The sequence below is a fragment of the Notolabrus celidotus genome, chromosome 12 (genome assembly GCF_009762535.1).
Source record: "Notolabrus celidotus isolate fNotCel1 chromosome 12, fNotCel1.pri, whole genome shotgun sequence".
Lineage (NCBI taxonomy): Eukaryota > Metazoa > Chordata > Actinopteri > Labriformes > Labridae > Notolabrus > Notolabrus celidotus.
The window spans coordinates 24,096,113-24,120,190 of NC_048283.1; the positions used below are offsets into that span (position 1 = coordinate 24,096,113).

A 24,078-nucleotide genomic window follows, 5' to 3' on the forward strand; every position below is an offset into this window, starting at 1 on the left:
GTAGAAAAAATAACCACAAGGAAGATCGTCACGTTGCAGAACTGATAAAAGCATCCAGGGTAAAAGAAGGACATTACAGGATGTTAAAGAAAGTCAGTTTCTACACATGTTCTGGTCCTGTCCGAGACTTAAAACATTTCGGTCAGACATTTTTGGTGCATATACCAAGATGTGGGGGATTGGCCCTGCCCCCTCCGTCCTCCCCCCACTCCGGCGCGCCGTTTGGCGGGCTCTGGTCTGGGTCCTGCCCGGCTGCCTGGCTGTCTGCTCCTGGTGCTGGGCTCCTTCGGCCCTGGTGGCTCCTCTGGCTCTGTCGTGGGGGGCGGTGTTGTGGAGGTGTTCCTTGGGGGGGCTGTGGGATCTCTCCCCCCTCGCCCCCCTTTCCTCCTGCTAGGTGACCTGGGGGTCGCCCTGGGTGCTTCCGGTCTGGGTCCTTGGCTTGTCCCCTGGCCTGGGTCTCCCGCGGTGCGTTGGGTCCTTCGGCCTGACTGCTCTCGCGGCCCGGGTGCTGGGCTGAAACGCTCGGCAGCAACCCTCTGCGAACCAAGCTTCAGTAATGATTGTGGACACTAAGGGTTGCTTAATCATTAGTATCACCACACAGAGTTTTTTTGGCGTCATGGAGAGATGGTCCCTCTCCATCTAAGTGTCTTAGGTCTCTCTCTCCTTCTCTTTCCCTGTCCCTTTGTATATCCTTATGTAATCTTTCTTTTACTTTCTTCTAATTTTAATTTTTTTTTGGTCCACCTAGGTGTGCACGCCCTCTTTTACAGAACATATTAGCTGTCAATAAAGATAGGCCAGAGTTCTAAGAGGGATGGTGATGGTCGCATGCACACAGTCACAAGCACAGAAGAAAAATGCTTTCTTTCTTTTCTTTTGCTGCAAGAATAAATTGCATTAATATTTGACAGTTTGTGACAAACATGACACAAACCAGAAATATATATGCAGACAAGAGAAAAACGCAAGGAAAACCACTCACTAGCATCCTGATACATCACAGCCTAGATAGTCCATTTTAACAGAAGTCCCACATCTGATATGGCATAAAGCCAGTCATGCAGGATGACACCTGGATGAGACCTATGCCAATCCTGACCACTCCTCTGGACACAAGTCTATTCTGTTATGTTCAGATATCTGTTTAATTTCCAGGGTTGAACGTGTCAAAGAGACTAGGGCTATTTTTTTGCAGCAGGCAGCAAACACTGTCTGCAACGGCAGGTAAAGACGGGCCAGCCAGACGTCTGAGAAGCAACACCCTAACATATGAAATGAACGAATGAATCAGACTTGAGCAGGTGTCATCAGTTTCTAGCTGTGAAGTTCTCAGGGAATGCAACAGGTGGACTTTAAGTGTTATTTCATATCCAGAAGTTTTGAACGTTTGACTTTGAGAAATGATTGCATGAACACCAGGATGGTTTTGATAAGGCCTCAAACACCTGCTGACTCTCAGTGTCTGGTTTGTTTCAGTGTAAATAAGCATCCTAACAGTTTCACTAAAACTGAGGCCGCTGTTAAATCTGCTGAAGAACATCATTGGCAGCGTTGGCATAAAAAACTAGTCCACATTGTGCCTACAGATTGGTAGTACAGTTATTTCTCAATGTGTTAACAGCAAAGGCGGTCACATATCTCTTACCAATGATCCTAACACACACAGTTTAAACGGCCGTTAAAGGCAACAAGTGTGCTCCTCGCTTTTTTATTTCCTGAACAGACCTCCTGCCAGAGTGCACAGAAAAGTGTGTGAAAAAGCGATGGAGAACAGAAGCAGGAGAGGCAGAAAGGAGAATAGCCGGTGCCATACATCAGTTTAATGAGGGTGACGATGACAGAAATAACTGCAGAGCCGCTTCTGCTCTGAAATCAATAGCCTGGCGCTTTATGGCACTCTAAATAATGCAATAACTGCGCCCTGACACTTATTCCTATACGAATTATGTTACTGGTGTTGCCCTCACATCTTGTTTACAAAGTCATTTGGGGAGTGAGATTTCTCTATTTGCATGTCAGCGCCATGTGCTAAGACACTTTGTCCACAGCGTCGTTGCTGCTTGGTTTGCTGCTCTCTTGAGACACAGCCAAAAAAAAAAAGACTTATTTATTCCTAATGTAATGGTTACAATAATGACCCCTACATTTAAGATAAGCACATCTGAATGTGCTACTTCACTTATTCATAGTTACAAGGAAGACGTTGCCTGCAGGATTCCAAATCCCAAAAAACTGCAGCACCAATCTCAACAATATAAAAAAAATGAGTAGGACGAGACAGAGTTTAAAAAGCCTTTATTAAAAATGAACGCTAATATTGGCTTCAAAGACTGGGAACCCAGAGAACCAGTTTCTGGACTTTAAAGTCAAATGTTGTCCCATTCTTGCCTGATAGAGGATTTCAGTTCAACAGTTCAGGGTCTCCTTTGTCCTATTTTTAGTTTCATGATGCTCCAAATGTTTTCAATGGGGGACGAGTCAGGACTGCAGGCAGGCCAGTTCAGCACCCGGACTCTTCTACTACAGACCCATGCTGTTGTAATACATGCAGAATATAGTTTGGTGTTGTCTTGCTGAAACATGTAAGGTCTTCCTGAAGACGTCAGTGTCTGGATGGCAGCATATGTTGCTCCTAAACCTGCATATATTGTTCAGCATTAATGGAGCCTTCACAGATGTGGAAGCTACCCATGCCATGGACTCTTGTGATCCCCATACCTTCAGGAATGCTGGCTTTAAGCTGTGAGCTGATAATAAGCCGGGTGGTCCCTCTCCTCTTTAGAGCCGAGGACACAGCGTCCATTTCCAAAAAGATTGTCAGATTTAGATTCATCAGACCACAGGACAGTTTTCCACTTCCCCTCAGTCCATATTACACGGGCTCAGGTCCAGAGAAGTCTTCGTGTTTCTGGATTATGTTTATATATGCTTTCATCTTTGCATTGCTACAGTTTTTGACTTTGGGTGCAGCAACAACCTGACAGTGGTTTTCAGATGTGTAGTGATTTCCACTACAGATGCATGTCTGTTTTAAGGGCATCTGTTACTTCCACGTATGTCTGGTCTGTTATGTTTTGATGTGTCTTTTACGGTGGCTGTCAAGGTTGGAGGATCTGCATGAACCTGAACCATATTCATGAGAAGAAAGAAGCAAGTTTTTTGAACAATGAACCAGTTCCACTTAGCACCCAACAGGCCTGGAGCACGTTCATCTAAACATCTGGATTTGCAGCTTTTTACTTTTGCGTTTTTTCCTTGTTTGTGTGATTTTGACTGTGCACCAATCGGGTATTTGCAGCATCTTAATGTTGTAGTTTTGGCTTTTGCAGATGTTTTTTTTTATCAGTTGTAGTGTGTTGTTGAATTTGTTTTGGACTTTTGCTTGCATTTTTGAATTTTTATCGTTCAAGCATTTGCAGCACATTTTTCCTTATGAAGCTCGTTCTGATCGGGCCATTGCAGACTGCATGCCCTTGTTGGCCACTGTAGTTTTCACTTGCATCCAAAAAAAGGTATTGTTTCTCTGTCATTTAAGATCACACAAAGCTCTTCTGAGAAATAACGTCTTTTCCAAGGGTGCAGAGTTTGCCCTCCGAGAGCATAAGCTAGGGACAGAACTTAGACGATCCTACACGGGGGGCTTTACACAAAAGCACGAGATGTGACTCACTGCATACCTGGCTTCACACAAGTATTAGAGGATAAGAGGATAATAGAGAGTACCTCATTCATAACTGTGCCTTCAATTAATGTCCACACATGGCCCGCTGCTTTGGTAACTCACCCTCACACATACAGGAACATCCAGGACACACAGGGGACAGATATTTGGAAAAACATGGCAGTTAATTTCTCTTTAATGCAATCGAAGGAACAAATGAACATAGTACATGAAAAGCAATTTATGTATTCCTTATGTATTACCAATCACTTGAGGTAATAAATAGCAGTTATTAGTCTCCTTATCGAGATGCAATAAAATAAAATACTACAGTTATTTATGTTAAAAGTATTCTGCTGCACATTTCATGGGATGTGTGTTCTTTGGAAGAACTCCAGCACTAACTAGCGATGTCATGAGTCATGTCTCTGATGTGGCTTTGTGTGCTTATCAGTGAACATATACAGAACTGTAATACATTAATGTTTAACAACCTAAACTGTTAAGCACTTTAAATGGCTATAAGAGGTTCTGATGTTATTACAACAACCAATGTTTGAATGTACGACTTAATTACAGCTGTATTATTCAGAAGGCCTCTTAGGTATTGTCAAGGTGACTTTACGGTCAAAAACAACAGAGATATTAAAGTCTGATTTTTGTTGCATGTTCAAAAGAGTGATTGTTTTTAGTTAAAGATACTTTTTTTAACTCTTGACACAGCAGAGCGTGTGCCCTGCCCTCCAAGAGCTCTCCCTTCAACTTGTATGAAGAGTGAAGAAGAGAGGAGCACACAGGGCTGGACTGGTGATCTGGCATACTGGGCGTTTACTCTTTAGGCACCAATAGACCCATGAAGCTCAAAATGATCCAGTCCCATTTTACACATGATGCCCATGAGTTGGCTTCCACAGCACCTATTTACAGGACAGGAGTCAAACTTGCGACTGCTGCAATGAGGACCATAGTCTCTGTATATGGGGCACACGCTTAAACCACTAAGCCAACGGCGCCCCAGACTTTTCAATCAACCAATCAATATTTATTTATAAAGCTCCAAATCCCAACAAATGTTATCCTCAGACTCTTTCCAAACAGAGTCTTACTCTATGTTATATTATTAACAAAGACCCAACATCAAGACAGGATAAGATCCAGTCCCATCTTACAGACAGGGCTCAGTCTGATCTCATCTTAATCCACCATGAGCAGAGCACTTTGCAGCATTTAGTAAGTTACAGCGGCAAGGACAAACTTCCTTTAACAGGCAGAAACCTCCAGCAGGACCAGACTCATGTTAGACACACATCTGATGAAGAGAGAGGGAGATGATAGTGGTGAGACGGATTGTAGTAGTTGTAACAGCTGGAGTCTGGCACGAACACACCAGCAGGGAACAAGCGAATGACATCAGTCCGTATCATCTCTGAACTATCATTACTTTTCAACACAAGTCTTGTTCTCAATTTATGAACTGTTGTCATCTGATTAAAGTCAAAGTTCCTAAAGTGAAGAGAGGTATCGATGCATTAAATAGTCCCTGTCAGAGCTGTTACACATATTACTGTTGCGTAAATGCAGTTAATTTGTGAAGTGAGCGTGTTAGAAGAAATCACAGGCTGGCTTTGGATAAACAAAAAGGCTTAACCCTCCCGTTACCCTCAAATTTACTAACATTGTTTATCCTTGGGGTCAATTTGACCCCAGCAATTTAAACCTCCAGAAACTGATAGTTCCCTAGGTTTATGTGTTAGGTACTTGATGTGAACTATCAGTGGTTCTCACAGTACTACAGGTATGGTTACGTTAGGTTAGAGCTCTAAAGCAGAGGGAGGCTTTTTATAGGTTAGAAAATTGTATGTTATAGTGACCTCAATATCATCCAAAACAACCAACACAAATGTTTGCAAAATGTTGGTATTTCTTATGTTTTACACAGTTAAAACTGCCTGGGTTCAAATTGACCCCAAGGAACACTGATGCGTAATTTTTTCTTTACAGGACATTGGAACATATCAACATTTTAAATGTATGTTTTCCCAGTTGTCCCCACTAAATTAGGAAAACTCGTAAAATATGAAGCCAAAAAAAAATTATATTAATCATTAATTTAGAGACATTAAACTTTGAATGGAGTCCAATTGACCCCATGTATAATAGGAGGGTTTTATTTACATTTACTTTTTGATTTTCAAAGTGCTCATAATAATTAAGTTTAAAGATGCTTTGACTTCAGTAAATGCAAATGATGCAGAAGTTGTCAAATAAATAAGGAATCATGCTAAATAATCGTATCCTCAGTATCAATCAAAATAATCTAGATCTTTGATTTCTGCCATAATCGAGGAGTTAAAAATATCTTGTGCCAAAATAGATCCTCTTTTTTGAAGCAGAAAACTCCGGCTTCAGTCTGTTTCATCATCATCATCATCATCATCATGCAGGATTGTCGATGATGCGATTGCATAAATAATATGCAGAGAAAAACTTGGTTATTTTGCACGTTTTGTTTACGTCGTCCAGAATTCTTCCAAATTCTCCAAAATATGAAAGATGTACAAGTCTTTTATGACATATTTTAGATGGATTAATCAATTATTATGATTAACTTAACAAACCTTGCAGCTTGGCTTGGACAGAAACAGAAAGGCTATTTTCAGAAGCAGCTCGTCTCAGCACTCAAAGCGTTAAACCCTGTGTGTGCTTGGTCTTGTTATTCTGCTCCTCTATAGAGTTGCATTACACTGCGGCTACATCCCTGACACAACACTTTACTCCGGGGAATAAACTGCAATTCTCATGTTGTCTCATAACTGCCTGTTGTCAGTCTTGAGCAGCTATCAAACAAGTGAGTCAGTGCTCAGATTGCTATTGTAATTCACACCAACACAATGTGGGCAGCGGCAGACAAGATACAGAGGTTTTTTATATGTTCTCTGGGGGAGATTGAGGGCTTTGTGCTGTCCTGGGGGTGCAGCCTTAGTGTGAGTGTGTGTGAGAGTGTGTGTGTTAGTGAGTGAGTGAGTGTGTGTGTGTGTGTGTGTGTGTGTGTGTGTGTGTGTGTGTGTGTGTGTGTGTGTGTGTGTGTGTGTGTGTGCTGATCAAACAGTGTCACAACTTGAGCACAACTTGTGTATTTTGCTGAATTTTAAACCCGGCGTTTTGAGCACCTTTTTCCCTCTGATAAATATTAAAGAATTAATGCAGTGGATGTTATATTTAGACTCCAAAGCTGCTTTAGTCTCTATGAAACACAGCGCACTCGCTCGCTCTGAAAGAGGCTTATTCAAATGATGTAAAAAGCTAAGTTGACAACACAGAGCGGGAATTCAGGAGCACTGCGGCGCTGCGGTGATATGACAGAAAATAAATATTGAAAGAGAAATTGATATTTGGGGAACAGGAGGGGAAGTTTTGAGCAATCATCTGAAACATAGATGTAAAAACTATCATGATGTTTGGCTCTCTTTTGACTTTAGTGAAAGATTTATGCTTAACAAACCGGCTTTGGACAAATATTTGTAGAAATTAAACAAATATGAGGTATTATGCCGAGCATGCGGCAGACTGTCTGATCCCTGTCCCTTTGAAACAGAGATCTGAGCCAGTGAAGGGGAACTTGTGAGTTGCTGCCACAGTTAGTGGAGTTCTTTGGGCCTGGTATCGTTAATCCATGTCTATGAACAAGTGTGACAATAAGCTCTCTGTCTGAACAGCAATCCTCTTAGGCGAAGCTTTGTGGGTAAACTCGCCTCATGCAAATTATAAACCCCATTAGCTTTGAGGGACTAGTCAGCTGCATTGAGATTAATGGCCAAGTGACTACTTGATTTAATAGGGTTATTTCACATCTTCTGGGGAAAAATAAACAACAAAGTTAATGCAAGACATTTGTCACTGACGTCCTCAATCTCTCTTCTCCAAGTGGGAGAACTTTCTTGTGCTTACAGACGTATTACTTACTCATTCTGCCACTGCTGAAGTATCCGAGGAGCTTAGCGGATGTTAAATGTCTTTGTGCTCGGTCTGGAAGATGGGAATAATTATTTTAAATAAGTTTCATTTGTTCAGAGAGGGAAAAACCAAAGGTGGAAAGTATTTGTTCATTGTGTTGCATTCTGGCGTGGGACTATCAGAAAGAGTATTAGAGATAAACGCAGCGGGTACAGAAAGTGCAATGCAATTTTTCATTACCGGGTGAAAAATGAAAATCCTTATTTATCTTTTTCCGTGCCGTCAGCTTACTCCAAACTTTGCTGCCGGGGATTACTGGCTGGGTGGGTAAGGCTCTGTCACCGCAAAGTGGGAGACAACGCAGTGTGACAACGGTGATCTGAGAGCACTGCCGACTCCTCCAACTCACAGCTGTAGAGGAATGATTAGCCCCAAAGTTGAGCAGCAGCGTTTAAATACTTCTTCGTGACCTTTAATCCCCAATCAAATCAGACGCCTTCCCTCCACTGCAGAACACAAGCAAACACTCACATGGCTGTTTGTCTGCTCAGCTCCCAGCGTGCAGCACTAACAGCTTTCAAGAAGATGGGAGATTACCTAAAGCTGACTGATTACCTTAACAGGTGGAATGAGTGTCATCCTCCAGTGGAGGGCTTAATACTGGAGCTCATCACACGAGGACTGCCAGGGGAGTGGGACAGCTCAGAGTGACATATTGGAGGGTTTAGATGTTTGAAACAGTTTGAACACTCGTCACTGTTGTAGAGAAGACGGTGTCAGCGGCCACAGAAGTTTACAGAAGTCACAGATTCTCAACGTTTGAGAAAACTAACAGAAAAATGTTTCTGTTTATGACCTTATTTCACTAAGGGTTATTAAGGGAAGTTGCCTAATTCATAACTAAACATTCATATTATATCATGTTACTTAATGTAGAGAAGAAGCAGCACAGCATGGTGTACATTACCTGTTACTAAAGGTAAAGGTTTGCTGAGTGATGAGATTTACAATATTTCTTGTTGCTGTCCGACTTATATTAAGTGTATCAAGTGACTCAGAGATGTGAACATGATCTTGTTTTACCCATGTCCTGAAAGTAGATTTAATGCAGTAAGTATCAGCTTTATAAAACCAAAGAGAAACTCTTACTCTGAGGATGTGTTATTAAAAGACTGTGAGGAGTTTCGAATTGATTTTGAAGTAGTTTCACTATTTTACAGATCTTTATGCTAAATTGAAGTGCCTGTTTGAATCCATATTTGTGCCTCCCCCTGAAGTGTCTCTGTTTAGTGCTCTAGTGGTAAAGTTAGCCAGTGAGAGGTAGGTTATCAAGCAGGAGGAGTTCTTCTTTAGATTAATGTTTTGTTGACATGGCTGATACTGGAGCAGGATAATCGAACATAAGTTTTCTGTTGAAGTTTCAGATAGAGAAACTCTACAACCGGGGCTATGCTAGCTAAAAGAGCTAACTGTCTATGAACAGTATTTAACGTTCACTACTCTCTGAGGACTAAATAGTTAAACCATGTGCATATTTACGTTATTCAGACATTAGTAGGGACATCAGCTGGGGGTAGCGAAGACTTAAGTTATAAAACTGTTCAATACTTTTTAACCCAACATCCAGTCTATACAATATTTGTTGTTTTTACATTCGATAGCATCAAAAAGCACCAAAGCTAATGAAAAAAGAGAAAAATTATTTAAGAGGGGAGCAGTGGTGATTGGCTGAAACACAGGTTTTGCTTAGCTTAGTTTAAGTTTAAGTTAAGTTAAGTTAAGTTTAGTTGTGTCATGCACCAAAAAGGTACCCAGCCCGTATCGACTTAGAAGACACTACAAAAACAAAACAAAATAGGAGCAACAACACAAGAAGAAAAAAGAAGAGAGAAGTTAATACCGCAAATGTCTAGCAATGACCTAAAATAATTAAAAAGCACAGTGGTACACTTCAGACATTTGACAGAGACAATAACTAAATCAGACATAGAGTGTGCCTCTACACTGCTGAATAGCATTTAACACAAACTGAGCAAACTGAAAACTTAATGTGTAAACAGGTACTGAAGTCTATCTTCATCAGACATGGAAAAAAAATCCGGAACATTTTCTAACATTTTGTTGAAAAGAAGGCACCTGAGATCATGATATGATGGACAGAGAGAGAGAGCATCGGTAAAGAGAACAAAGTAGTAAAAAAGACAAATCAGAAGTCATTTTCTGATTGTTTCACAGTGGTTATGTAAGTAAATTTTATTTAGTAGTATAGTATAGCACCTTTCACAGAATAAAATCACAAATTGCTTCACAGGAAAATATCCAACACATTAAAAGAAACAGACCATAGCATAAATAGAACATTAGTCTGAACACAGTGAGTCGAAGGCCTGTTTAAATAAATGTGTCTTCACAAGTTTTTGAAAGGCGACAACAGATAGAGCATAACGTTCAGCTATAACAAACTTATGAACACGTCATCAGCTCCACACAAACACTCACAGGAAGGTGCCAGATTTTTTTTGTATGCTGCTGAAGTTCCTGCGTGCTGTGTCTTTGCTCTGCCCTCCGTCACAACCTCTTCATCGCTAACTGTGGTCATTCCCAGGTTCGTTTGTAAAGTCCCTGAGGTATCTCATAAAGACGCACACTGTGTTCATGTCCCAGAGATGTCAGCTGGTCCCTTTAGTATGGTTTCTTATTCTGTCAGTCTTCAGTGACTACGTCTGTAAGTAACCAAATTAACCAATTTTGGGTTTCCAGAAGTCTCTCCTCTTCTATCAGGACAGGTTGTTTGATTTTCACTGGCGTCATATCAAAGTTGAAGTTCTTGTATCATGAAAACTTACAAACCTTTGGGCAGCATGTTCTTGTGTGTACCTTTGGTAAACGCCACTGAATTAATGACTTGTTTAAACTTTATGTAAGGGATTCAGGGAATAAAAGGCACATGATGAATCAACACTTGGTCAGTTGTGGAGGTTAAATCACTCAGATGTACTTAATTTGTGCCTTTGAACACCTTTCTCCACTTGCTCTTTGATTTATCAGAAATCGATAACTCACTCTCACCTATAAATCTTTAACTCCTGTGAGGAGCTTTAAACATTTCACTCTCCACCGACACGGCGTTGGCTCCGTCTCTACAACTTCACAGAGACGCGATTCATCCTGCTGCTGACTGACAATCAATGTCGGTGCCATGGAACCAGTTTGTGCTGTGATTGATTCCAGCCATTAGCTTCTTGCATCTGGACACTGCGCTCTGGAAACGGAGCAGGGTAGTTCTGACAGAGCTGCGGCTTCTGTATTGATGTGGACGAGATTGAAACCTCTAAATCTGCAATCTGGACATCTTAAATCTTTACGTCATCATGAAAACAGCTACAAAACAGGTCTTGTTGATTTCTTTTTGTCTCTGCTCTGGACTTCATTGTATAGACATTCCAGTGATGTAAAATATCTTTTGAGCTCCTGTCCCTTTAAGAGAATTTATGGCATCCAGCACTTTATGTATGAAAATACACACAAGAGCTGCAGATCCATCACACAAATGATTTACAGCCTCCTCTCCGCAGGGGGAGAAACACCTGTCTCTCAAGGATAATGATGCCTTTAATGAATGAGTGTAAAGTTAAAGTGTGTGTGTGTGTGTGTGTGTGTGTGTGTGTGTGTGTGTGTGTGTGTGTGTGTTAGATAAAGATGCATGAAATCTGAAACTAATTAAGAATAATATTCAGTAAAGCATATCCCCGTCATCACGTGTGCACATACACTGAAAGATTAAACACCTTTTCTGTGTTAGAGTAATTAGGTTATTTAAAAAGTAGGTTTCAGTCAGGAGAAAAGAAAAGCATCACACGTGGAATTTTTTTGTTTTCATCATCTGATCATCTTATTTCTGTAACTTCTTCACAAAGTGGTGACATTATGAACTAATCTAACAAAGAGTTTTTATGACCTTATCCTTGATAAAGTAATCACTAGATGCAAACTTGAGCTGCCAGTGTCACAGGCCAACTCTGCACCTGAACTTCAAATCCTGTAATGATTTCTCAGAACGCAGAAGCCAGGTTTCTCCTAGAACAAGTTCAGGAAAGCAAATGAGTTGTGTTTTATAAGACACTGTCATTATATTCCAGAAATATTGCCTTTCAAGATGGTTTTTGTATTGTTTTTTTGTTTAAGTTTATTTGATACATTTAAGCATAAGTGCCGTATGTTTCATTTTCATTTTCATTTCAACTAAGCTACGTTGGACTCATGCAGAGCTGCTGTAATCCAGTTCTGAGGGTGCAAGGGCCATTCATGTGTTTATTAGAGCAACATCCTCAACTAGGAAGTGGACCTAAGAGAGACAGATGATGAGGAATCAAATGAGAACAGAGCTTTGAGTGTAGAAAAACAAGTGCCCGTACTCCCCCAGTATCAGTCAATCATTTGAATTAAGTCCTTCATTTCTACAGTTAATATTAGATGAAACAACATACATTTATTACAAAACTATGTCAGTGTGTCACTCAAGTAAACATCTCTGCACCATCATGCTCCTATGCAATTTTCCATCAGACTGTATAAACTTTATACAGAAGCTTTGGTTACGTTTGGTGACAGTAGCTGAGGTTTAGCTGAAGGATGCAAGCCTCACGTAGTGCATCATGGGTAATGTAAATTAAGTGCAATTATGAATCACTAATGGCCAAATTCCACCAGTCCGGTCCATCTCCGATCCCTCACAGCCCCGGACCTGATCGGTTTCTATTCTAGTCAATGTGTTAACTTCCACTGGTTCCGCTCCGTTGCATTCCGGCTGCGTCTCTGATCCTGCAGGTCGGAGCCCTCCGGATCAGATACACAAGACTTCAATTTTCGCAGGATGCCGGAGCATGATGCATCAATCTCAACAGAGCAGATGGAGCTGGACAGGAAGTCAGGCACCAAAACAAAATAAAAACATCCGGTTAATTTTCCGAAAACGCAACTGGAGAGTGTTGACGGACAAGAGAGCACAGAGCCGGACCCCAGCAGATATGATGGAAATCCCGTGATAAACAGAAAATATGGAGCAGACAGGAGAGGGTACTGGCAGCTGGTTAGAAGTCAGGGTACGCTAAAAAAGTCCTGGTGTGCCGAGAAGTTAAACACTGCTCAAGACGATACTCGTTTCAATAAATCGCATATTTTCTACAAATCATAAGTAGATGTGTTTTCCATCTGACTGCTGAGAGAGTGGGTGAAACATGACAACAAACTCTCATGGCCAATGTGATCTAAAAATACCGTCTATGGATGATGTTGATGAAAATATAACCGTAGATGACCAGGACTGCAAAAATAAATATGAGTCTGCAAGGCCGAGGTAAAGGTTATGACAAAGAGCAAGTCAAAGTGAAGGTCCTCGCCAACAGGGCTGTGGAATGAATGTGGTTAAAGAAGTGTGTGTGTGTGTGTGTGTGTGTGTGTGTGTGTGTGTGTGTGTGTGTGTGTGTGTGTGTGTGTGTGTGTGTGTGTGTGTGTGTGTGTGTGTGTGTGTGTGCATGTGCGTGTCTGTGTGTGATGTCCGGAAATAGAGGGAGGGTGCTGTCTTTGGTGGCAGGCAGACAGAGCTTTGATGTGGCCGTCCGTGACTGGCAACACTGTCTTACTGTGTGAGCCAAGCAGACGCAGTCACCCCATGGCCTCTGATCTCCACAAAGCACCATCTTTACATCTCTCGCTTCTTACACACACACACAGACACACACACGTAGATCCACCATGACATAAATCGTCCTCATCCACCTCCTCGCCCCTTAAACTGGCGTCCGTCCAGTCGGTGGGGATGGGAACATTGTGCAGACGGGCACAAAATCACCAATCTGACGGACGCCTTAGGTCTTTTCATGGACGAGCTCTGCAGTGTAGTCATGTTCATTCTCCTGTCAAACTTCGTACTCCTCTCATCACTCTTCCTCCCTCTACAGCTCCCTCTTTTCTCTCCTCCTCCTCTGGCACCATCCTCCCTTCCTCGTGCTCACACTTTTCTGTGTCAGTCTGAGGGATCCTCGCTCCATCTGATGACGCTTTTCAATCTCTGAACTTCCTTAACCGTCCTGGATTGATGATGGTTGCTGATGATCAGAACCCGTCTGTTGTCCGGTTTCTTCATTAGCATACATCTGTTTGGTACGAGAGCAGCCTCAAGCTGTATTTGTGTTTTACAAATATTCAAATTTGAGCTTTTTGTTTTGCATTGTTTCCATAAAGACACAATCTGAGCTCCTGTTTGAACTCCCGGCTCTGCTCACCTAATGCAGTTTTAATCTTTTCTCTATCACCCGTCGTTTGGAAGCCTTTGATTCCACCAAAAACAAATTTGAATTCCTCCTTTATTCTGCTTTATTCAATTTGATATTGTTGACTTGTATTATCAAAGAATCAGAATGAAAATAACTGCTACATGAAGGACAAGATAATAATTAGTCCTGAGTTTGTTTGGGTTTATTGCTCTCATTGTTATATTAAAGAAAGGACTGTGTGTGTGTGCGTGAATGCATGTGTCTGTGTGGTTACTCTCAGTCAGCTGGAGTCCCCAGCAGCAGTCATAAAATATGAGACGTCGCTGCAGACGGCTCGTTCAGCGATTGTCTGGAAATGTTCTTTATTAAGGTTTGAGGCTGGAGAAGTTGTGACATTAAAATAACAGTGCAATAAGCATCACACAGAGTTTAATTTGAAGTTGTGTGGTACAGTAGATGTCTGAAGCTGACCATACGTAATTACTCCTGTGTCTTTGGTAGTCTACTGTGTAGTGACAGATCTGAGTTTCTAAAAGCGCATATCAAGATTTCAACTCACTTATTCCTACAAGTTTTAAACCGACTCAAATACTGTTAGGACATCAACATGTCACTTTGTATAATTATATTGATTAACTGTTTATTTAAGAGGTGAAAAAAAGGATGTGAATGATGATAGATTATGATGAATTTGATGATACCGAACAACTTGCAAAGGGACTGCCAATGAAAAATGAATCATTTGGCAAACCCGTTACATGAATGTTGATTCATGTATTGTGTCCTACTTGAAACAAACAAACAAACAAATCAATAAATAAATTGCACTTTTCCAAAGTAATCTTCCAGCTGCAATGCATTATCTATTCAGTCTGGCTTTTATGTAGGGTTTCATAATTTAATTATTTTTATGTTTTTTATTATTTGTCTAATGATTTATTATTGATATTTTTAGTGCTTTTATTTTATATTCAACTTTTTTCCTTACTCTTTTTATGTATTTATTTTAACTATTTATATATTTTTTTCATTTTTAATTGCATATATTGTATTGTTGTTGGTGTGCATTAGTCTCTATTTAAAAAACTTACATATATATATATATATATATATATATATATATATATATATATATATATATATATATATATTTATGTAGCATGTTTTGCCATTATTATATTTCTGCATCTTTCTTGTTTTCAGTTGCTGTAAAGCACTTTAGATGCATTTGATTTGTATGTAAAGTGCTCTCTAAATACAGCTTGATTGATTGATTGATGATTTTGAGTTACCTCGGTCCAGACCTCAGTGAGCTGGTTATGTCTATGGGTTCAATCTCATATCATGAAATGTCCAACTTGGCCCTGCTCTTCTAATGCTGCAGAAGAACTGTCTCTGTTCGCCGTTAGTCTGTGTGAAGTACCGGGCATTCTCCAAAACATCCTCAGCTGCCAAAATGATCTTGATGGTGTGCTCTCACTTCAAACTGTTTCACCTCTTCGTGTCGCCGTTGAACTCAGAGGGGTTTTAAAAGGATGGATGAGGACGAGACGGTTGATAAAGACCTCTCAGCACTGGCAGTTGATATCAGGATGGTGAAGAACAGTTTTAACAGCAAATGTAACTCCGGCTAAAGAAGTTTAGTTCCAGAGTTTTTATTTATTGTTCCTTCAATGAATTTTGGCCTTTTACATTACCAGATGTCTGAATTACACCTGACGGTAACCTGAGCTGTGTAAGTAAACAGTCAGAGTCAAAATGCCTCCCTTAGTTTGTGGAAGATGAGGACCTGACCGCCTCACTTTTGCTGCACCCATAACCAGGTGCTTCGAGCCAGCAGCCACATGCAGGTCTTTCAGTGTTTCATTATTCCTTCAGTGATAGTCTTGATAGCAGGGTCAGACCTTTGTGGGGGCTCAGCCCTATTGAGACTGTGACATTAAGTTCATTGCAGGCATGCAATCCTAAACCTGTAATTTTACTGGAGGAGCAAGACTTATTTTCATACCTCATCTTAAATTACTTCATAATCAACTCCAACCTGGACTTCCTCTGTCTCACTGAAACTTGGCATAGACCCTTGGACTATTTCTCATTATACCAGGCCACACCTGCTGGATTCACCTACATGGACAAACCCCGCCCTGAAGGGCGGGGAGATGGCATTGCTGCTATCTATAGGAAGGTCATCAAATCAACTCCACTTCACATCCCCCCTGTCAGCTCCTTCGAACAAATTGCTTTTAAACTCTCTGGTCGCACTCCACTGGTCACTGCCATTATCTATCGTCCCCCTAAGCCGAACCCCTCCTTCCTCTCCGACCTCTCTGATTTCCTAACCCAGCTCTGTGCCATCTCTCCTTCTGTTCTTCTCCTCTGTGATTTTAACATCCATATTGACAACACTGACTGCAAACTTGCCACAGAATTTTTACAACTGTTAAACTGCTTTAATTTTACACAGAACATCAACTTCCCTACCCATAATCGTGGACACACTCTGGATCTGGTCTGCTCCTCTGGTCTCAAAATTGCTCAACTCTCTAACCAAAACCTCCACATCTCGGACCATCTCGCAATCATCATGGATATTGACATCCCCATTCCCATCCCAAGAAACACACGCACTATATCATTCCGAAATTTTAAGTCCATCTCCCCCTCTGCACTCTCAGCCTCTGTCACCTGTAACATATCTGCATCACCTCCCCCGCCTTCTGATAACCCAACCGACCTTGTGAACTACTACAACAGCACCCTCTCCTCCTGTCTTGATCATCTGGCCCCCATCAAAACCAAAACTGTCTCCTTTACACACTCCGCTCCCTGGTACACCCCTGAACTTCACCAAATGAAATCCTGCAAGCGACAACTGGAAAGACTTTACAAAAAATCTTAACAGTCCATCTCCAATTCTACACCGACTTCCTCCTGCAGTACAAAAATGCCCTTAACTCAGCCCGGTCCACCTACTACTCACACCTCATACACTCAGGCTCCAAAAACCCCAAAACTGTCTTTTTCACAATCGACAGACTCCTCAGACCCGCCAACAGCACCGCCACGTCCTTTACAGTTGACAAATGCAACTCTTTTCTTTCATTTTTTCAAACAAAAATTGACATAATCTACGGCATAATCGGACCCAAATCCCTCACCACAACCACCCAAAACTTCTCCCTCATATTTGATAACACCACTCTGACTCCATCAACCCATGTTAGAAACCTCGGTATAATTTTTGACACCAAACTCACCTTTGAAAAACATGTCACTAACATCACCAAAACCGCCTTCTTTCACCTGAAAAACATCGCCCGACTCCGCCCACTACTCTCCTTCGCTGCAGCTGAAACCCTGATCCATGCTTTCATCACCTCCAGAATTGACTACTGTAACAGCATCTTATATGGTTCAGCATCCAAAGTCCTCAATAAACTCCAGTACATCCAGAACTCAGCTGCCCGTCTACTCACTCACTCCCGTTCCCGTGATCACATCACTCCTGTCCTCCAAAACCTCCACTGGCTTCCTGTCCCCCAACGCATTCACTTCAAACTCCTCCTCCTGACTTACAAAGGCCTCCATCACCTGGCCCCCTCCTATCTCACTGACCTACTTCACCCTCACAACCCCTCCCATTCTCTCCGCTCCTCTGATGAAAACCTCCTCTCCCCACCCTGTAGGACCAAGCACCGAACCTGGGGCGATAGGGCTTACTCCATTGCTGGCCCCGCCCTCTGGAACTCCCTCCCCACACACATACGCAACTCCACTGACCTACAATCATTCAAATCCCACCTGAAAACACACCTCTTCAGAACTTCTTTTAACTGTTAATGTTTTTATTTCAACTGTGTTTCTAACTTGTTTCTTTTATTGTGTCTTTTATTGTGTGCTATTTGTGGGGTGTCTTTGAGTGTCTTTGTCTTCTGTGAAAAGCGCTATATAAATAAAATGTATTATTATTATTATTATTATTATTATTATATATGAGATTCCTATTCCCAAAAATGAGATAAATTGAGTTTTGTCATGATGGGTAACAAACAAAGGAGAAGGACACACAAGAACAAAATATGAAACAAAATTAACTTAAAAATGCCCATGAACACAATCTAAAAAGGCCCAAATGAAAATACAGAAACCCCAACTGGGAGCTTGACAAAAACTCAGTGATCCAACAACACAAGGGAGGAAACACAGATTAAATACACACTAGGTAACAAGCAACAGGTGTGGACACAGGTGAAACTAATGAGGGTAATCAAACCCTCAGGGACAGGGAGTGAAGCCAAACCAGACACACAGGGATCAAGAACTACAAAATAAAAGAGGAAACTCATTATTAATACAGGCAGGAAGGAAACAGGAAGTAAAACACAAGGTAAATCTCCAAAATAAAACAGGAAATCTAAGACGGATTACAACACAACCAAAATATAAAAGTAGACAAAGCAACTTATGACAGGTTTTACACCACAAAGTGTGCTTTTAAGAAAGATGCAATATGTTTCTTTTGCAAAGGTATTGATTTTAATTGATTTTCGTATTAGTTTTAGTACAGATTACTCCTACAGGTAAGAGGAGGTTGGAGATGATAAAGTGATTATTATAAAACTTCAACATGAGACATGCTATTCTGTTATGTAATGCACTTATTGTTAATTAGGAATATTACCCTTTCTTTAGTAAACAAAAAGTACACAAGGAAATGTCACATTTTTTCTTCACACTAAATAAAGAAGATTGCAATAATAAACAAACAAATAAATAAATAAATATTGGGTCAATAACACAGCTGACATCCACCTCTTACTTTAAAGAATAAATCTGTACATCTCTGGTGTTTATGACATTTTCATTCACTGCCGATTGAAAAGCCAATAAACGACTGTAAATCCATATTTTGATCAGATTGAACCATGTCTGTTCATTAAATACTGATATGATCCTTAAAATCCTCTTTCCTCACAGGGTTTAATTCACCTACGTGTTTCCTGTTGGCAAACTATTAACTGTAATCCAGATAAAAGTGATGCGCTTTGGCCTTTCATGTAGCGGCTTCGTCTGCTAGTTGGTGATTAATGAACCACTTCCATCTCCAGCACGGTGAACTCTGACCCGGACTTAATTAAAACTCCGCCGTTGACCACCAATCATAAATTACTTCCCACCACCTGTGACACTTTTAGAATAAAAAGAACAAATTGGTTTCTTACCAATTAATAATTCACAAATGAAAGGGAATAACAAGCCTGGGGGACGGCTCCTGTAAGAGTTCAACATCCTCTGTGTGCTCTGTGCATGCCAACAGCGGTGTTTCTGAGCATGAGGCGGGGTGTCTGTGAGGTGATTGATGCCTGTTGTCTGCTCTGCTTGTGTTTTACAGGTAGCTGCTGTCATTACAGTGTCACCACCATGCTCCTGCCCAGTCTGATCCCTGACCTGAGCAGCTGGTTTCCAGTAGGAGGGAGCTGCCCTGCAACTACAAATCTACTCCATCATCCCAGCCTCTGTTTACATGTGCAGAAGTCAAAGGGATGGAGGTTTTCCTCAGCATACCAATTTGTCAAGAGTATACGCCCCAGTCTGTGCCTCTCGTCTGATCATCACTGTACTTCTTTTTCTCTCTTTTTTCTTGCCATGGCAGTTATCTGTGACTTGAATGTTATCATCAAAGCCGAAGCCCCAAATGTGAATTTAGTGATTGCATCAGAGGCACAAGCTGGGGTGTTCATGTTATCACGCATTCTCCGCTCCTTGCTGTCATGTTTTATCAGAAAACCAAATGAAGGTGGAGCAGAGGTTTCAGGGGGAGCCAGGCAGCTGAGCCTTTTACTGTCTTCACTGCTGTACTGTACGCTGAGATTGTTTATGTATTTTTACTGAGGTTAACTTAATATTTATCAGCCTGTAGTGGAATTTCATCAGTATTATACTGTAGCGTTTGTCGATATTGTTAAATATTGTTTGACTGAATATATAAACCTTCCAAAATAAAAGTCTAAGTTCAAGAGCAACAGAGGAGTTTGACTGTGTTGGTGTTTGGTTTATACTAACAGACATCATGCTGCTGCTTTGTATCTGACTGGCTCATCATCAACTTTAAATGCATCATTTTGTTGAACTGACAGCAGTTCAGCTCTTTGAATCCTTAGGAAGCATGTGGCCTTGGGGTTTTAATGTACATGACTCACTTAAAATCACTTCAAGGGAAAGTTCTGTTCCTTTGAAGTGGGGTTTTATGAGATATGTGTCAATAGTTATTCAAGTGTAATACCCACAGGGAATGCTGGTCAGCTCGGCCCCTTTGTTAGGAGAGCATCCAGAGAATTGGGGCTGAAGCCAGGCTATCAATCGCTACAGATGTGGTTACCCCTACCACGTCATTGAGCTAACTTTAAGAACGTCTGACCCAATTTCAGAATATTTTTGCAGCTTGAAGATAAACTTTCAACTCTTCTATATCAAGTTTTACATTTGTAAACTATGTGAAACAAAATTGTATGAGAATAAGTATCAGAGTGTGGGCAATAATCAGGTTTAACAGATTTCAGAAATATGAATCAGTCGAAGTTTTTACAAGAAACAGTAACATTTAAAGCTCCTTTGAGGATCATTTGGTTTGTGTTTGTAGTTTCTTTCTTTAAACACTTAAATAAATCAATTGGGATGCATGTTGAAAATGTAGAGGAAGGCTGTTTAATTGTCTGGTCTGACGTCATCCCCCTCTCAGCCTTTTAAGATATTGAAACATCTTAGTGCAGAACTTGTCGGTCTGGTTGCTCGGGGTCTGTTTTGCTTTTGAAAGAAGGGGTAAGGGCTTCGATAGAAAATAACATTGTAGTGAGTATGTGTCTATTGAATCTACAGAAATTACTTCATTCCACTGACAATGACATTTTCTCTGGCACACCTGATACTGCTTGTAGCGGATTGAAGTGGTACCTGATGTGAGCCCAAGTTTTGCTAGGGTCTCTCTGCTTGGGTTAAGTCCTATAGTGAAACCTTTCAGAAACTGGAAAACACCAAACCCTCCAAGGCTTGAGTCATAGATAACCAACTGCATGTAGCAATGCATGGTCCTCTTTCCATCACAATATTTTCTCTTCTTCTTGGTTTTGAAGATCCTAGAGAAAGTGTTGTAAAGGTATCTCTGTAATCTCAAATGCATCTTCCAAACAGTGACATTTAACATCAGCATTAGCAAAAGATCTTCAGCTGGCAGGAGGTTGACAGGATGAAGCAAAAAGAAGGGGTGATTTCAAAGGGCCCCCAGCAACCTGCGCCCATCCAGCTGATGGGAAGCCACCGGTCGCTGCCTTCAAGGAGCTGCTCATCGCCGTCTCTGTGCTGCTGTCACAGAAGATTTCCAGCTGTAAGGTGTTCTCCCGAACTGTAAGGCCAGTTTCACAAAGCCGAGGGGTGGGCTGTGTGACGGCTTGCACAAGGTGCTTGTTGGCTGGAGGAGTTGCTGCTCTCAGCTCCATCCATCTGTCTATCTATTATTAAAATTGATTGTGATCTCTTTAAATTATACTAAATATACGTAAATAAAATAAACATAAATGGGTTGTTTGTTTCAGGGCATGGATTAAATGAAGATAACTACGTAGAACATCATATTTTGAAGTGTAGGGCTGCTGACCAAGCTTCTATCATGTACTGGTTTGGAATCAGAACATGTTGCAGTCATGCTGGTTTACAACTTGTTCTTCTTGTATGCTCATCCCTCAAAGAGAGGGAGTGGATTCAAAAATGAGAGCCACAAACTAACCTCTAGATTACAGGTTATTCAGCCCCTGTAGCTGTAAAGGCCTATTAGTCAACTGCCTGTGTAATTGCACACTCATACATTCACACTTACCATATCAGGGAACCTGTGAACCATATGATGCAGGTTTCTGGCGGCCTGGAGCACGAGTTAATCAACTGCTGATCGCCAGTTTTCTCTTTTCCTCATGTCCCAACATTTATAGCAGGCGCTCTTATCTGAAGATAGTAATAGGCTTCATTTGATCTGTAAGAGGGTTCATTATGTGTGTGTGTTGGTTTCTCCAGGCTGTGTGTTGTTTCCAGGGGCTTGGCAGAGATAAGTATGTAGTCATTCTGTACAGCTGCAAGGTCAAGTCTCACAGCCCGTCATCCCTTTTCTTTTCGATCACTTTCTTTTTCTCTCTGATTTGTCGATCATGGCTCATCTCTTTCTAGAATTATTTGCTTGTGAAAGAGCCAACACACTTCAATCAGTAATATTTTCCTCAAACCATAATAACTTGTGAGCACCCGAGCTTTTCATTTTTAATCAAGTTTTTAATAGACACAGAGAGGAAACAAAGAAGTAAAACCAAAAAGGGAGGGCCTCTAGTTTGCCTTTTGTTTCTGACATTTATGTGAAATCAAATTCATTCAAAGGTCAGAGAAAAGGTGATTTTTAAGGTTATGTTCCTGAATTTTCAATTTATTGAAGGTGAAAAAAAATATTATTAATAAAAAACTGGCGTTTCAAACATAGGAAAAGCAGTCAAAGCCAGTTTTTTGTTCCTTGAGGCCGGTATCTAGATTTAATTCAGCACATTTTGCTGGACAAACTTACCATGGTCTTGATTGCTTACAGCAGTTTACTGTCTGATACCCTGCTGCCTCTGTAAATACAGCGTGAACAAGGGGATAAATCTCTGGAGAAATGAGGGCTGAGGAGAATTTCAATGCCATGTGGAGCGGTTATCACCTCTGGTCAATGTCTGGAATGTTAACAAAGTTTATTTCAGGAGAGGAACCCAGAGGAGGAACGAGTGGTAACAACAGAGGACAGGCTCGTCTGCAGCCTCATTACCGGAATTATGTTGTGGCAAACAGAAATATTTCATAAGAGGAGAAGCCCTCAGCTGTAGAAAAGACATGGACAATTATAATCCAGGTATGTTTTTTATTTCATATTTTGTTCTCCTATTACTTTCTTATTCTAACTGAGCCACAATTGGCTGGTTGTCTGTGGAAAGCCCTCGGGTGAGGCTAATTCTGATGAAACACTTAACCAATGTTTGACAAAGGCATCTTAAATTCAATTCCACTTTTTGAGGCTCTTTGTGAGCTTACCGCAAATATTTATGAATGGGGAGAACAGTGAGGTCATCAACAGGGTAGGCAGGGTAGATCGTAATAAGTTATGCACAGAAAGCTGCAACTATTGTGTTACTATGACCCCAATTCTAAAAAAAAGTGGAATTATTTCAAATGTTGATAAAAATAGAATTTTATCAGGCAGCACTGCATTAAAAACAGGCATGACTCTGTAGTGGAAGTCTCTACATTAAAAACAGGCATGACTCTGTAGTGGAAGTCACTGCATTAAAAACAGATATGACTCTGTAGTGGAAGTCACTACATTAAAAACAGACATGACTCTGTAGTGGAAGTCACTACATTAAAAGCAGACATGACTCTGTAGTGGAAGTCACTGCATTAAAAAAAGGCATGACTCTGCAGTGGAAGTCACTGCATTAAAAACAGACATGACTCTGTAGTGGAAGTCACTACATTAAAAGCAGACATGACTCTGTAGTGGAAGTCACAACATTGAAACAGGCATGACTCTGTAGTGGAAGTCCCTGCATTAAAAAGAGACACGACTCTGTAGTGGAAGTCACTGCATGGGCTCAAAATGTCTTCCTAAAGCCATTGTCTCTGAACATAGTTCATCACTGCATTCACAAATGCAGGTTAAAACTGACCCATGGAAAGAGGAAACCATATATAATCATAATCCAGAAACACTGGAGACTTCTCTGGACCTGAGCCTGTTTTAGACGGACTGAGGGGAAGTGGAAAACTGTCCTGTGGTCTGAAGAATCAAAATTGTACGTTCTTTTTGGAAATCATGGACGCTGTGTCCTCGGCTCTAAAGAGGAGAGCGTCCACCTGGCTTGTTATTAGTGCTTAAAGCAAGCATACATGATAGTATGAGGATGGCATGGCTCTTATCAGGAGATGCCATCTGTCATCTGTGCTTGTGTAAATCCAGGTAACAGAGCATGATAGTATTATGGCAGTTTAGCCATTAACTGGAGCTATAGTCTGGGCTAGTTGCTAGCTTAGACACAACATATCATAACCTTTCTGAGGCTGAGTCAACTAAATGCACACATCCCTAATCCTAACAGACATTCAGGTACTTTGGTT

The 24,078-nt window shown here is 41.0% G+C and overlaps 1 protein-coding gene across 1 annotated transcript in view; it reads left to right on the forward strand.

Moving 5' to 3' along the window:
• Positions 1–19,909, forward strand: part of tsnare1 (T-SNARE Domain Containing 1) — a 192,879-nt gene extending 172,970 nt beyond the window's left edge. Inside the window, exon 13 of the mRNA XM_034697669.1 lies at positions 19,286–19,909. The gene's annotated coding sequence lies outside the window, so the exon portion shown is untranslated. The remainder of the gene's footprint in view (positions 1–19,285) is intronic.
• Positions 19,910–24,078: the final 4,169 nt, after the last annotated feature.